This window comes from Macaca mulatta, chromosome 8 (genome assembly GCF_049350105.2).
Source record: "Macaca mulatta isolate MMU2019108-1 chromosome 8, T2T-MMU8v2.0, whole genome shotgun sequence".
NCBI classification, from domain to species: Eukaryota; Metazoa; Chordata; class Mammalia; order Primates; family Cercopithecidae; genus Macaca; species Macaca mulatta.
The window spans coordinates 115,483,452-115,499,389 of NC_133413.1; the positions used below are offsets into that span (position 1 = coordinate 115,483,452).

Genomic DNA, 15,938 nt, shown 5'->3' on the forward strand with positions numbered 1-15,938 from the left:
GCTCCTGTTTGCTTTATTCTTTCAATCAAAAATTATTTTTGAGAACCCTCTACGTAACAGGCACTGGGCTAGGTGCTGGGGAGGCAGGAGACCAAGCAGCATGGTTCCTGCCCCATGTTGCTCATAGCCTAGTTTGCTTTGATGACTGACTGCCCTAGTCTTGAAGATATTTGGTGCTTTAAAGGGACTTCAATGCAGGGCAATGAATGAACCTAGCCAGAATGGTCCTCAACTCTGGCTGCACATTAGAATCTCCTGGGAAGTTAAAAAAATTATATATCTGGGGTGTGGCTTAGGCATAAGTATTTTTAAAAAGCTTCCCAGAGGATTCTATTGTGCAGCCAGGGTTAAAAAAAAAACACTGGACCACCCAGCGAGAACCACATCTAAAGAACCACCTGTCGCTCTGGATATTAACTGAGATGAGTCTCTGCTCATCTTGTAAGCCTGGAGTACATTGTTTTCTAGTGTCTAACTGAATTGAACTAGCTCTTAATATTTTGATCCTAGAAGAATATAAGTTTCTCGCGAGTCCAAGAGTTCAGTAATTTATTTTGCTAAGAAAACAAAACTTTACATAATAGTTTAGGGTCATCTTGGGAAGGTAGCTCTGACTATCTGTCTCCTTCTAATATAAAAAATCACCAGATTCGGTCTGATAATTGGTCCTGGCAAGAATTATTCATCACTGCTCATGGATTATTCAGTATCATTTATTCATTCATTTTAATGTTTCTCTTTTGACACAGGGTCTTGCTCTGTTGCCTAGGATGGAGTGCAGTGGTAGAATCATAGCTCACTGTAACCTGGAACTTCTTGGCTCAAGCAATCCTCTTGCCTCAGGCTCCCAAGTAGCTCAGACTACAGAGACATGCGACCACCCCTGGCTAGATTTTTTATTATTTATTTTTTGTGGAGACAGGTCTTGTATGTTGCCTAGGCTGGTTTGGAACTTCTGGCTTCAAGTGATCCTCCTGCCTCAGCCTTCCAAAGTGCTGGCATTATAGGCATAAGCCACAGCACCCAGCTCCTCAGTATCTTTAATTTAGGAACTTCAAAGGGGGTAGGTTTTATCATAGTAGGAGTGCACTTAAGAAGCTAGGTCAAAGAGATGCTAAATACGTTTCCTGGGGACTAAATGGTAGGAAGGTGGTAGAAATTAAATAGTAATGGATGGCCAAATTATCCCAGCTGTATTCCCCTGATTTGTGTGGCTGTGCTCCAAAATCCCTAGAAAATTATATTCTGCTCTGAGAAATCTGCGGTTTCCTTATGCACTTGGATAACTCTTGGTGTAGGGATATACACTTGAATTATTTTCTATAGGTTCCTATATATATTTAATATCTTACATGTATACATTTATACAATAACTAGACATAAAAATTATAATTTTGACTGTCACAATTATAATGTTCTCTTCCTCATATTTTTATTCTCTTGTTCTCTTTAGTGGGATTTTCTGTCTTTTCTTTCCCTTTCTTCACCCTTAACCCAACCCCCATTTGAGTATTTTTTTTTCTGATTTTATTTTCCCTCCGCTCTCAGAAACTAACAAAGTCCCTAATCATAAATATCTCTAAACATTTGCTCGATCCTTTACTCAGTGTTTGTGTTTGATAATATTCATATATACCAGAGTATGTGTGTCCACATGCATAGACATGGAAATAATTAGTTTTAAAAAATCAGTCTATTATCGTCACTGTCACTTAAAACATTCCCACAAGCGTGTAAACTGCGCCCCACACTGGTTCCCTGCTTTGGTGGAACTCTATGAATAAATTACATTTCTAGAGTCTGCCAGCTTTCTAATTCAGTTTACTGCACTTTGGAACAACATCTTTCCTTCATGTGTTGTATAATTTTTGTCTTTCCAGCTTTACATTTATCTTTCTGTTTCTCTAGCTCACCAATAACTTTTCAGTAAGAAATGGCCTCTCACATGGCCAGAGAGCTTCTTCGGGCTTATGTCTGTAATTAGGTCAAATTATTTGAGTGACAATTACAACAGCAAAACCTACTTCAACGGCATTCAGTCAGGAGTATCATTATTTAACATATGTGTTTACATTTTAGTTTTCAGAATTAGAAATCACATGAATGCAAATGTAAGATTCAATTTGATTTTCTTTAAAGCAATAAACTAGGTTTATTGTAGTCTTTTGGCATTTAGAGAAATACAAGGCATTGAGCTGTCAGATTTTACAATGACAATACAGAATTGTGAATTCTGATTTTGAGGCGCAAACACTGCAATCATTAACTTACGTTTATAAAACGAGTTGGCAAAGGGAATAGAAACAAAAAGTTGTAGATAAGTTAAATGATTTGAGAAGATAGCACGGCCGTTTCACAGCCACCATTTTAATCCAGTCACTTTGCAAAACGAAGGCTATTTGGACATGTTTCATCAACAATGAAACTGACCAGATAGTCCACAGGTGATCAGTTCCAAAGCCTCGCCTGGAGTCAGCCCTCCAAATATTTATCATATATGTATGTATGTTTGCTTGGATCATGATAAGGTACCAATTTGGGATTTTTGGAAACCGAGCTAGAATGTCACCTGAGACATCTCTCTGATTTGGACTGGGTTCAGAAGCAAAGTGCCTGAGAGGCCAAAAGAGAAAGAGACGGTGAGCAGGAGAGCAAGCCGGAATGGACAGCCCGTGTCGCCAGCTCTAATATCCCAGTGCAATTATTTTGTGGACATCCACTCTTTGCCTGCACAGGAGATAGGGCTATAAGTGTATGTTATTTTTTAATTACAAGGGGGTAGAAAAAATCCTGATGATGGGCTGGAAGGTGCCATTGCATTGTTATTTTTTCCTCTCCCTTCGTTTGCTGATTATGTGAGCCGGGCTCCTTTGCTAGCCGATGATAAGCAGAATTTCCATGTTCTCTGCATAATTAATCCATCTCTGCCTCTCTTCATGCCAACTCGCCCGTTATCGCCGGCACATGCCTGAATTGCAAAAGAATCCGCTCTTCAATTGGAACTTATTGATATTCTAAGAAAAAAAAAAGAGAGAAGGGGGAAAAAACTGAAAATCCTTAAGTTTAAGCCGCAGATTTTTAAATGGATTAATTTCGCTGCAATCGCAGCCATCTAAGGCGGGAAGGCAGGCAGAGCAAATTGAAAGCGTCTCCATGTTTGCAGAATTGGGTCCAGAACACTGAAATGTACTGGCACAGCTCTCTTTTAAAGTCAGAAAATTACCATTCATTTACATCACATGAAATACTTTTTTATGCTAGAAATATTCAAGAGACGTTCTTTAAATGCCTGCTAATGCTTGATAACATTTCTAACTTTCAACGTTTTGCTAGACTTTGATATGACATGATAGGAATGCCTTCCAGTAGAGAATATTATATCTCTCTTTATCACATATTAGATTACATCATCTTTTTCTTAATCATTCCCAAGTAGTCTTTAAACAATGAAGTCTGTCATTGGCTGTGTAGGATTTTGTGTGCTGATGGAGGTCAAGGTTACTCAGTTATTTTTTGAGTCTACCTACAAATGAAATGTTTGTTTTTGTTTAATCTTTCTTCTTCAAATGCCTAGAGACCTTGGGCAAAAATAATAACAATATAATAATCATAATATTTTCTCAGTAGTCATTGTTTTGACTATTTTCCTCAGTCTTACGATAAACTCTTATTTTTTAGAGACTTGCTTCCTTCTCATTTTAACTTGTAAATAGTTACACTTTGAAATCCCCTTTGACTTAGAAAAGGGTCAGTAGTGGGAGTCATTCCACCAAGTGTGCAGTTCAAAAAATCACAAATATAGCAGCTTTCACTTTCAGGATTCTTGCAATTTCCAAGTAGAATTAATAAATCTTGCTTAGTTGTTAATGTCTTCTTTTAAAATTTTGAAATAAATATATTCTGTGCTAATTCTCTAACTCCTGGAATAGAACACTGGCCAGCACTGAAAGTCTTCTTAATAGTCTAGTTTAGCTTCAGCAGTGCGTTCTTCCTGCGGTTAGATGCTCACAAATCTGCAGTTTATGCTGGTCTGCATGACAAGGCTGATGTGCTTTCTTAGCTTGGAGAAGAGTTGCTAATATTGACCAGGATAGAAAATGTGCATTTGAATATCTAAAAATATTCACCATTAAGTAGTTTTTATTCATTTTGAATTCAGCAGAACTTCAAAAGGGAAAATAATAATAATTTTTAAAATACCAACTAAGTCGGGTGATGCATTTCCTAGGGAAAATGAAGCAGGAAGCAGTGATATTCTTTGAAGACATTTGTTTCAGTTACAAAACAAGGATCTCCATAACTACAGGTCATCTTAACATAAAATATTGGCATTGATGTGCAAAGGTAAGCAATGAAATATTGACATTGTAGTTTTTCCTCAGAAACAAACCAAAACAAATAAAGAGGTAAGAAACACATTTAAGAGGAAAATATTTTGTAGTAATAATAAAATAATTTAAAAAATGACGATTACTATAAACATGAGAACAATCAAATCATATGATTTTAAGTTAATCATCTTAATTGTAAAATCTTAAATAATTCCTAGGCTACCTAGGCTTGTAAATGGAGTAAACTGCTAGTTGCACATTGAGTAATTTTGTATAGTCAGCTAAACAGTTTAAACCAATTTTAAAAAAGAAATGAAAAATGACCCTTCTTAAAATAGATGTAGCAAAAACATTTCAACCATAAATAACGATTTCACTGACCTTGTATACTCAACCATTTCATTTAAAGGCATGAATTAAAAGGACTTGAAAATTGCAGGTATATTTAGGGAAAGGAAACTTCTGGGTATTCTGTTTTGAAAAGGAAAATTTTGATATAAAACTCAAATATGCTACAGTATGCATTTAGTTCATATTTTCAACATTCTATATAAGATAGTTATAAATATGTCAATTGTAAATTTGTTTTCATAAAAATTATATTTTATACTTATGCTCTGATCCCCAATCATTGGTGTTTTATCTATACATAATTAATAGCTGTAACGTAGTTCATGTGGTTTAACACAAATTTTTTCTTGTGACATATGAGTTATGCTGTTTTCACTATTATATTCTAAATTCACTGAGTATTTTAAATAAATATAATGTATCACATTCCTAATTATGACCATATGTGCAGATCAGAGCAAGAAGAGTGATGCAAATGGTTCTGAGATGTTCTGTGTCAGATGACAGGCTAAGTCAAACAGCAGTGATTCACTATGAAGTGGTGACTACAAATACGATATGAATTAGCTATTTCACTGAAAAAGCTAAGACACTGACATGGATTCATAAATGATGAACTGACATAATAGAAACAATTAAATGGGGTTTTTTCTTTTAAATTTAAGGATGAATTGAAAAGTGAAGAAGGCTATTACAAATGGTTTCCTTGGTGTCAAAAATTACTAAATAGTTCTTTTTTTGACATTAGGAAAATGAGTGACAGGCCTTTATTTGTATTGTGCATGATGGATGGATTCCTTCATCACCCCTGTTCTCCTTCCTCTTTTCTTTGTAATTGGATGAAATTTACCACCTCCAAGTTGGCTTTTTTCTCATCAGATGCCACCATATTCTAAAACTTAAACCTCTCCTACACTTGCAAAGAGTCAGACGTGTCAATTGCATGTTTCTCACAGATGTAGAGATATCATGTACATCTTCAAAAATGAAATATTTAATGATTCTTTCTCTATCCATCGCGTTTTCTTGCTCTAACTCCACGAGATTTAAACTTACTCAGTCCTGGAGAAAACATACTTGAACGCTTTTCCCCTTTCTGTTAATTGCTCTCAGGTCAGGTGGTTCTTTTGATAAGGAAAAAAGGTTCAAAGCGCTTTTAATTGTTCATATTTTGTGCGAAACTCTCCAATATATTGTTCCTCACAACAGCTTCCCAAAAGCTGTCACCATGGGTCACTGAATATTGGCATTCATCAATCTAGAGTAGCCATTGAGAATCTTCTATTTATCCTTACACTGCTCTGGGCACCAAAGAGGGATCATAATTTTGTTACTTACCTAAATGTGTTAAGTGGTCTTTCCTGGGCAACAGTTTGCTGTAAAATGTCCACATTTTATTAGTATCCAGTTACTCTTTCATATGAATCTAGAGTTCATTTCTTTGAAGATACTTGCAGACATTTTCCAAATTAGTAATTCTCAAGTATAAACAGCTTAACCATATCTTTGATATCAGGTACCCAAAATTTTACATGTGTAGTGTAGACACCTATATTTAAAAATAGTTGAATTAGAGTCTCTCAGGGAACATCAAGTTGTGCTTGAAAAAAAAGGGCAACTGGAACAAAAACGCCTTCCCAGATACCTGGACTGGAGAATGATACTTAAACCAAATAACGTTCCCCTATCTTCAAAATCTCCCTAGAAAATCTTCCACAGCCTTTTATGTAATAACTGCAGTCTTTATTAATCAAAAGAAGTTTAGGTGTTTTCTCTACTAAGGAAATAACTAAAGAAAAACAACTGTTGTTTCTAATTGCGACTGATCATATATCATCTTTATGATGTTAATAATAGAGCTTGATTTCCTCACTTTTGTAATTACAAAAATAATACTGACATCCAGGAGTTACGATAATAGTATATTTCCTGAAGCATTGTCATGAAGTTAGTATTCTTATGTGTTGACATTTGGTCATTATTTTATAAGAGACTACTACTGGAAGAAGAGAGGGGACTGAAAAAAAGATTTGTGTGTGTGTGTGTGTCTGTGTGTGTGTATTGTATCTTACATATGTTAGGTATTTCTATTCAAACACTTGGTAGTAATAAAATTTAATTTTTTTTATTTTTTTCAGGTTCTTAAATAACCACTGTAATCTTCTAAAATAGTCTCTCTATATTTAATGCAAATCTCATAAAAGATTTAAAAATTAGAGGAGAAATAATTTGTTGACACTGCTGCTTTCATATAAAATGACATACAGTCATCAAAACTTCTGGTTCTTAATTTGTAACCTCTATAGCAGCAGACTGGAAATAGGGATCAAAACTATGATTTTGGAGTACAGGTAAATAGTTAATTTAAATCATATATATTTTATGAATATAATTTTGAAAGATAGGAGAAGGAATTATTAAGGAAAAATTAATATAGTGTTTAAAAAGATGTGTCACTCTGAAGTCCAGAATTAAAATAAAAGTTAAATCATTTTTATTTTCTAAAATGTTCATTTATATTTTAGAAAAGTATACACTTAAATAAACACTTATCCTGTGTAAAAATAAAAGCAAAACTAATGCATGGTTTTTGTTTTTAAAAATACTTCAGCTGAAAAATTAAAATTGTATATATTTATGGTATACAACATGATGTTATGAAATATGCATATACTGTGGAATGGCTACATCAAGCTAATTAACATATACATCACTTCATATGTTTATTTTTTGTGGTGCGAACACTTAAAATCTACTCTTTTAGCAATTTTCAAATACGTAATATGTTGTTGTTAACTATAGTCACCAGGATATAAAATAGATCTCTTGAACTTATTCCTCCTGTTTAACTGAAATTTTATACCCTTTGCCCAATCTCTCCCAATCCCAAGGTTCCTAACCCCAGCCCCAGATAGCCACCATTCTATTCTCTGCTTCTATGAGTTAAAGTTTTTTTGGATTCCACATGTAAGTCAGATCATGTGATATTTCTTTCAATGCCTGGGTTATTTCACTTAACGTCCTCCAGGTGTATCCATATTGTCACAAATGACAAGATCTCCTTTGTTTTTTAAGGCTGAATAGTATATATATATAATTTTCTTGATCTAATTTCAAATGCATCTTTTTGTTGTTGTTGTTTTAACTTTTATTTTCATTCTAGGTTCAGGGGTATACCTGCAGGTTTGTTATATGGGTAAATTGCATGTCACAGGGGTTTGGTGTACAGATTATTTCATTACCCACATAATAAGCATAGTACCTGACAGGTAGTTTTTCAGTCCTTACCCTCCTCCCACTCTCTACCATCAAGTAGGCCTCAGTGTCTGTCATTTTCTTCTTTGTGTCCATATGTAGTCAATGTTTAGCTCCACTTATAAGCTAGAACATGCGGCATTTGGTTTTCTGTTCCTGTTAGTTCCCTTATCTATCTCTGTCCATGTTGCTGCAAAACACAACAAATGCATGCTTTTATTTGTAAATACTTGATTCACATGCAATGAAGGGCTTATTAAGGAAATGATCAATTAAGATTCCTCTAGTTCTTGGTTTGTATTATTATTTTTATAACTGATTATATCACATATTATTATTAAGCACTTATTGGTCCAGATTATTATAAACATTGATTACATTCTTAGAAACCTCTTGGTATTAGGACCCACATCAGAAACCACTATTTTCTTAAAAATATGTAACTGAAACATAATAGATTTTTTATTGTAAATGTTTATGATAAAACAATGGAAATATTAATAACTTATTTAATGAACAACTACCATGTGGAAATCTCTGTGAAGATAGATAATTATTTATAATCTAATTATACCATAGGAAGAATATGATAATTTCCAAGTTCCATGACAACACAAATTAATTCCAACTTCAATGATATGTGTTACTCTGAAATACTGTGGAATTTGCATCCCATTTCCACCTCACTCTATATTTGTCTCTGGGTTTTATTGAGTCTGACTTGAAAGAGATGGACCACTCACCAACATTTGAGTCTCTTTGGTCCATCCACAAACATCATCCCAATGACATTGTGAAAATAAAACTTGATCAATATAAACAAATAAAAATACCAAGTCCATGTTGAGGTAATACAAAGTAAAGACAGGGTCATAGCTGATAGGGTATGGCTGTGTCCCCACCCAAATCTCACCTTGAATTGTAATAATCCCCATGTGTCAAGGCCAGGTGGACATAATTAAATCATGGGGGCAGTTTCCTGCATACTGTCCTCCTGATAATAAATAAGTCTCACAAGATCTGATGGTTTTAGAAATGCGAGTCCCCCTGCAAAAGCCCTCTAGCCTGCTGCCATATAAGACCTGCCTGTGCTTCTCCTTTGCCTTCCATTGTGATTGTGAAGCCTCCCCAGCCATGCTGAGCTATGAGTTCATTAAACCTCTTTCCTTTATAAATTACCCAGTCTTGGATATGTCTTTATTAGCAGCATGAGAACAGACTAATACAATGGCTAACAGGAATTATAAAAGTAAGCCTTTCCAGAAAGGTACATTTTGATTTGAATTTTTCTAAAGAAGAAAGAGCCATGGCATGGATACACAGGAGCGTAAGTAAGAATGCACAGAGGGAGAAAGACTGGGGGAATGTGGTTCTTAGCTAGAACCTTAAACCAATATTAGATATTTGGGTAAAGGAAACAATAGAATATATATAAGTTGATGCCTAGGAAAAATTGAAAGGGAGTGAGAGATTTGAAGAAATTACTTTCACTTTGGATATAGGAAGGAGTAGAGATTAGAGGCTGGCAGCAGGGGCACTGTCAGACTGTCAGTACCAATATCAGGATTCAAAGGTGGTTCCGCACTGCAACCACAAGACAATGCTTCTGAGATAGATAATTGGATGAAAGATGCCACAGCAGATAAAGACTATGTGGACACAGACTTTCATTTTACTTAGGTGACAGGCTAATTTAATAGATTTAATTTGAAGACTGAAAATAAAACGACATAATTTTCTAACATTAAATGAGGAAAGTAAACACACATAACCCCATTTTACAGATGAAAAAGTAATCTTGTCATTACAATGTATTTATTTGTTGCATAGCTGAAAAATTAAGTCCAATTATTAGGAAAATATTCCTAGCTTCTGGACTTATAGCATATTGCTTTAACTAAAGATAAATAAATGTGCATGTTTTATTTTTAAAAATTTATTCCTACAAGTAAGTCAATATACCTATTGAAATACTTAACATGAAAATTCACTTTGCAAAATTTTGAGATCTCATTAGCAATTTTCCCTCAATTTTTTCCCTGAAAATGTATTATTTCTTAGTTTACTTCTATGCTTTCAATTCTCAGTCTTAAAGTTGTGACTTAACTACAGGGTCTCTGGTGCCAGACTGCTTGGTTTAAATCCCAGCTGTACCACCTACTAGCTGTGTGATGCCAGGCAGATTACTTACCACTCTTTGGGCTTGTTTTCTCATCTATGCAATAGAGATAATAATGGAATGTACCTTAAAGAATTGTGGGGAATTGCTGTGAATCATTTCATACATATGAAGCAATTAGAATGGGGCCTGACATATACTAAGCACTTAATACAATTAGCTTTTATTATTAGCCTTTGCCCTTAAAATGTCAACTTCTTCCAATAAATGCTAATAGGTGTGATTGTGTGTGTGTTTGCACGTGTGTGTACATGCATTTTTTTGGTGTGTCTTGTGATATATTGGGTGGGGGACCCATGCAAACTGCAGACATTTAGAGGGTGATAACATCTGTTCAGTAAGCTGTGCTTTCTGTTTTTCTTCAGTTTTAAATCATAATGTCCCTAATAAAAGTGACTTACCTGGTTTTCATGATGGGGTAATTATTAGTATACCCACCCCAAAAGAAATGCCTATTTGTGTCATCCTCATTAATGTTATTGTCATGCCAGCCCCACCTGTTTTTGGTGTCTATATTCCAGAAGAAATATCCCAGTCCTTTTCACTGAGAGCTGTAGTTCACTCATCTCACTTCTGAAGGGTGCTGTCCAGAACTGAAGTCCCGGTCTGGTCTGACCACTGGACAACCTCATGGGGCTATTTTGTCCCCTGTTCTAGGCACCAGTATCCCATGCCACTTGCATGCTGATCATGTTTTTGGTTTATGTTTCACTGTTAATTAACTAAATCCCTTGGGTCTTTTGTCACATTGAAACTGTTAGCCAATTTTGACATGCCACCCATCCCTAGTTCATCTCTTCTAGTGTAAAGAATTCAAATGGAAGAAACAATTTAACAGGCATTATAAGTTGGTAACATTTTAAAAGGTATAATGTCTAATTTTTGAACATGAAAAGTGAAATCAGTGATACACTAATTCTGTATTACTTAAAGTAACACCAGTTGCTGTAATAAACAACCAAAAAAATATGCAATGATGGGAAGATGAAAAAATTTTATTTCTTATTCATGTAAGGTCCTTTCTCTAACTGATGATTCAGGTCTCAAGATCTTTCAATCTTGTAGCTTTATCATTTTTAACTTGAGGTTTTCAAAATTACTCCAAGGTGAGAGAGGGAAGTGCATGGAAAATCACACATGGGACACTCCCATCTCTTTCATTCATTTTCCAACGCCTTTAACTTAGTCACAGAGCTGCCTCTAGCTGCAAAGAAATGTAGTCTAGCTGTGTGCCCAGGAAGAAAAGGAAATGGACGTATTTTGCAGCAGTCAGTCTCAGTCAGTCTCTGTCATACATAAGCTGTTTGTAAGAGTAGAAGTGAATTTATGCTGGGTAGTACTAAATGCTATGTTGATGGAAATTTAGTGACATGAAACTCTATTCATTTTTAGATTAAATAAGCATGTTACAAAATAGATTAACATCATAACTCAATTTCATTTAAAACTATTTTCACATATATATGCACTAATTGTACATGAAGCATGTATACATATGTGTATGTATTATGAAGACATTCAGATCTATACATGTGATATAAAGACTAGAAGGTTGTGGCAGGATTAAAGATGATATTTCATTTTTTATTTTTGCTTTGTCAATTTCTGATCTGTCAACATAAGTATATATTATTCTAAAATAAAATTATACTTGTAAATGTAAATAGTATTTAGCTTGATCTCTTAAATTGTACCATTTTAATTTAGGTCATTTGTTCCATTTCTCTTTTGACTTGTCATCCCACATATTTGTATGTCCTTCTAACTTTGTTCTATCTGGAGTACTCAAAGTGTGCCATACATTGCATGTAAGTCACTGATTAAAACATTGAAAGGACCAGGGCCTCTTTGTCACGATACTGAGACCTTTTATCTTTCCATCTCTGTGTCCCTAGTGCCCACCTCAGGGCTTGGTACATACTATGTACTCAGTTAACACTTATTTAAATAAATGAATAAATGTTGCTGATAGTAATTCATTAAGGATCAGTACTTTTTATCTATTTGTGTTCATTCAATCCACACAAATAGACATGGTTTAACTTATGATTTTTCAACATTAAGATGGTTTAAAAGCAATATGCATTCAGTATGCTCCTAAGCCTATGATGGTGTAGATAAGCCCATTGTAAGTTGATTTAGGATATCTTGAATTTATGATGAGTTTATCGGGACTGCATAATAAATCGGGGAACATCTGTATACATATTTGCAGTTTCCTATACTTTGTTTCTCCACTTTGTCCTAATTTGCAACATGTTATCAGTGATAATAAAAGTTAACATGTATTCTCCTAATTTTGTGCCAGATACTATTCTAAGTTTTTTATAGGGAGATTCATCTAATCTTCCCAACAAACCCATGATATAGGTTCTATTATTTTTTTCATTTTTATATTAAAAAGGTACAGAGATGTTAGGTGATTTGCCCAAAGTCACACAGCAAATGGCAAAACCAGACAGTCTAGCTCCAGAATCTATTCTTTGAATTCATCATCTTCTATCCCCTTAATCCTCCATGAGGCTCTTAATTGTTTTATACAAGTTTTTTCAAAATTTTCACATTATGTGGCCATCTACTACAAGTTGGTCTGTTGGATTTATGTACACAGTCACACAATTAGGAAGTGAAAGAACTGAAATATACTGTTGTGCTTTTTCTACAATACTTACGTGCTAACAGAAATTCCATTAGTGGTGCATAGCTTATTCATGATGAACCTCTGCTGACTCCTAATGACCATTGCTTTCTTTTCTAAATGTTTTATTTTATTTTATTTTATTTTGTTTTGTCTATTTGTTTTGAGACAGGGTCTCACTCTGTCATGCAGGCTGGAGTGCAGTGGCACAATCACAGCTCACTGTAACCTCAAGCTCCTGGGCTCCAGCAATCCTCCCGCCTCAACCTCCTGAGTAGCTAAGACTGTAGACATGTGCCACCACGTCCAGATAATTTTGTTTTTGTTTTTTTGTAGAGACAGGGTCTCACTCTGTTGCCCAGCCTGATCTCCAACTCCTCCACTTAAGCAATCCTCTGCTCAAAGTTCCTCAGCCTCCCAAAGCAGCGGGGTTATAGGCATGCGCCACCGTGCCAGTCTCTAAATGTTTTTTAAACTAATTTCATAATAAATCCTAGAATTTTTAAATGTATAAAAATCAGCTTCCCACTGTCTAATTTTACCCCCTCTAAATTTTTTTTGACAATATTTAGCTGTTTTGAGCTTCCTCGCGTCCCTTCCAATGAGAACTGCACAGAGGTTACTAGTGCTGTTTCATGCCTACACCTGAAACATCCTCTAGTGCTGTGGGAAAAAAAGTCTTTCTAGGCTGAGAGACTGGAACTTCTTTTTACAGCATCTCGGCACTTGGCTATCTGTTCACCTATCTTAGGTTTCAGTTCCTTCAACCATGTTTATTCTACCTTTCCCAGTTTAAAAGTCATTCTCTTTGATGGAATGTAGGAGTAAAATAGAAGTGCATTCATTTTCTCTCATTTGTTAACTTTACATTGTCTATTGCATGAGGCGGACTGATTCCTTCTTGTTCTTCTTGCCCCAGATATATGTAAAAAGGCCATTTCTATTATTGTTAGCATTGCACTGTTATTATTAGCATGAGCATTTTTGAAAGTCTCTTTACCTCTGGTTTTATATTTTCTTGAGGCAATCTTTAGTTCTTCATACAACTTTTCTGGAATGCATTTGTGTGTGTGTGTGTACATGCCTCTTATTCCATCTTTTATTGCTATCATTTAAAGCCCAAGTTTGTCAGAGATAGCCATAATCAATCAGGCACACAAATGTCCATTTTAAAGAGCTTTCCTCTGTTTTTTAACTCAATGAACATAACCAATTATTTAGGAAAGATGGTTTGCATTATCCTTTACAGATGATACAGTATTTACATAGGAAAGAACCTACTGCTTTGCTCAATCAAAAATCTAGCTACTTTGGCCATTTCTCAGTTAATACCTCATTATATTATTCACAGTTGAGACCTATGTTGAAATGTATTTTAGTGGTCTAGAAATACTTTCATATTCGTCAATGCTCTTTTGGATTTTCTCAGTGTTTCGGTTTGTTTTGTCATTTTTGATCAACCAATTTATTGTTTTAGCTTTTAGTACAAAATATACTTCTAGCTAGATAATCCATTTATCATTAAAATATCTGCAAGGAAAAAAGTTTATGATGATGAATCTGTCACTGTCTAGGGCCTAACCTCTTCTATTTTCTCTAAAACGATTATGTTTGCAATACAATTTTTTATAGCTAAGAGTTTAGGGGAAATGAAACCATTGTGTTGTAGCAAAACAGATGGTAACTAATGTATTATCAGGGAACAGAATCAGATTTTTGGGGGATACTTCTCCATTTCTCTAATACTGAGATTATTTGTATTTGTGATTTTATAGTTAGAATTTATTTGATTTAGAATTTTCTAGCATTATTGAATTATATTTCTCTAAATAAATGCTGGCTATGAAACTATTGCTATAGTTTGATCTGAGCAATGTAACTTTACCCAGTATTTTTCTCAGTATTTTGACCTTTAAGAAAACATCATGGTAAAGTCTCTTCATGTCTCTATCACGAGTACTTCTCAAAGTGATTCATGTTGGTTAAACAGTCTCCATCAATACAAATTAGGACTTGTTCATGACAAGTAACTCAAATCTTAGCAAACAAAGGAAATATTTGGCTCCCTAACTGGAAAGAAGAGGGGCGAGGTTAGTATCAGGCATGCTTGGCTCTGATGTCAGCATCAAGGGCTCATTCTCTCTTTTCATGGCCTGGCTCCACTTCCCTACTCAGGCTCCATTTTCAATCAGGCTTTCTCAGGTGGCATGGAAGATGGCTCCTGGTACTCTTACAACTTACGATGAGAGAGAGAGAGAGAGAGAGAGAGAGAGAGAGAGAGAGGCCGACCCTCTTTTTCCAAGTCAGAGAAAATATTGGTTAGTTCTGCCTGGGTGACTTGCCCATCCTTGATCCAATTTTTGTACTATGGGGGGATGCAGCACTCTTCTTAGCTAGACTGAATCATCACCTTACCCATATGGCCAGGGGTTAAAGCACTAGTGACAGCCCAACTCAAAGTACATGGTATAGAAATTTGTTAATTGCATATAAAGAACAGTAGGGTGCTACCACCAAAAGAAAGGAGAAACAATGCCATCACATGCTAAGATAAAAGGTATCTCCTTGACTTGTGCTGACTCTTTAATCTTCTGGTTGAGAGTATAGCACAGCAATTCCAGGTGCCTTGCTTTATCAGAATGCGGTTTCCAAGTAAATTAAAGTTGTTTACATCCCTACTATGAGGTAAGCATTGTGCTAAAACAATGGCTTATCCAAAATACAAGTTTCCTGTATCCTATACACTGTTTTTAAACAGTTTGAGTATTATAATCTATATTAGGAAGTATTATTACTCTCCTGCTTAGCCAAATACTTCTTATGAGTGTCTTACTTATTGCTGTGTAACAAACTCTCTTAAAACATAGTGGGTTATTTAGCTCACAAATCTGCAAATTGTATAGAGTCTGTGACAGTACCTTACCTCTGCTCCATTTGTCAACATCTTGGGCAGTCTGAAGGATGGGTAATAGAATCATCCGAAGGCTTATTTCTCACTCACGTGTCTAGTGGTTGATACTAGTCATTGAATAAGACTTTAGTTTTGGCTGTTGCCTGGAACATTTGCATGTGATCTCTCCATGTGGTCTGGGCTTCCTCTCAATATGGTGGCTGGGCTCCAATGGTGAACATTCAAGAGAAAGAGCCAGGTGAAAGCTATGTTACTTTTCATAACTTAGCCTTG

General features: G+C 35.2%; 1 long non-coding RNA gene across 1 annotated transcript in view; it reads right to left on the minus strand.

The window, feature by feature from the left end:
* Nucleotides 1–2,127: 2,127 nt before the first annotated feature.
* Nucleotides 2,128–15,938, minus strand: part of LOC144330545 (uncharacterized) — a 47,650-nt gene continuing 33,839 nt past the window's right edge. Inside the window, exon 3 of the long non-coding RNA XR_013396843.1 lies at nucleotides 2,128–3,014. This is a non-coding gene — a long non-coding RNA (uncharacterized LOC144330545). The remainder of the gene's footprint in view (nucleotides 3,015–15,938) is intronic.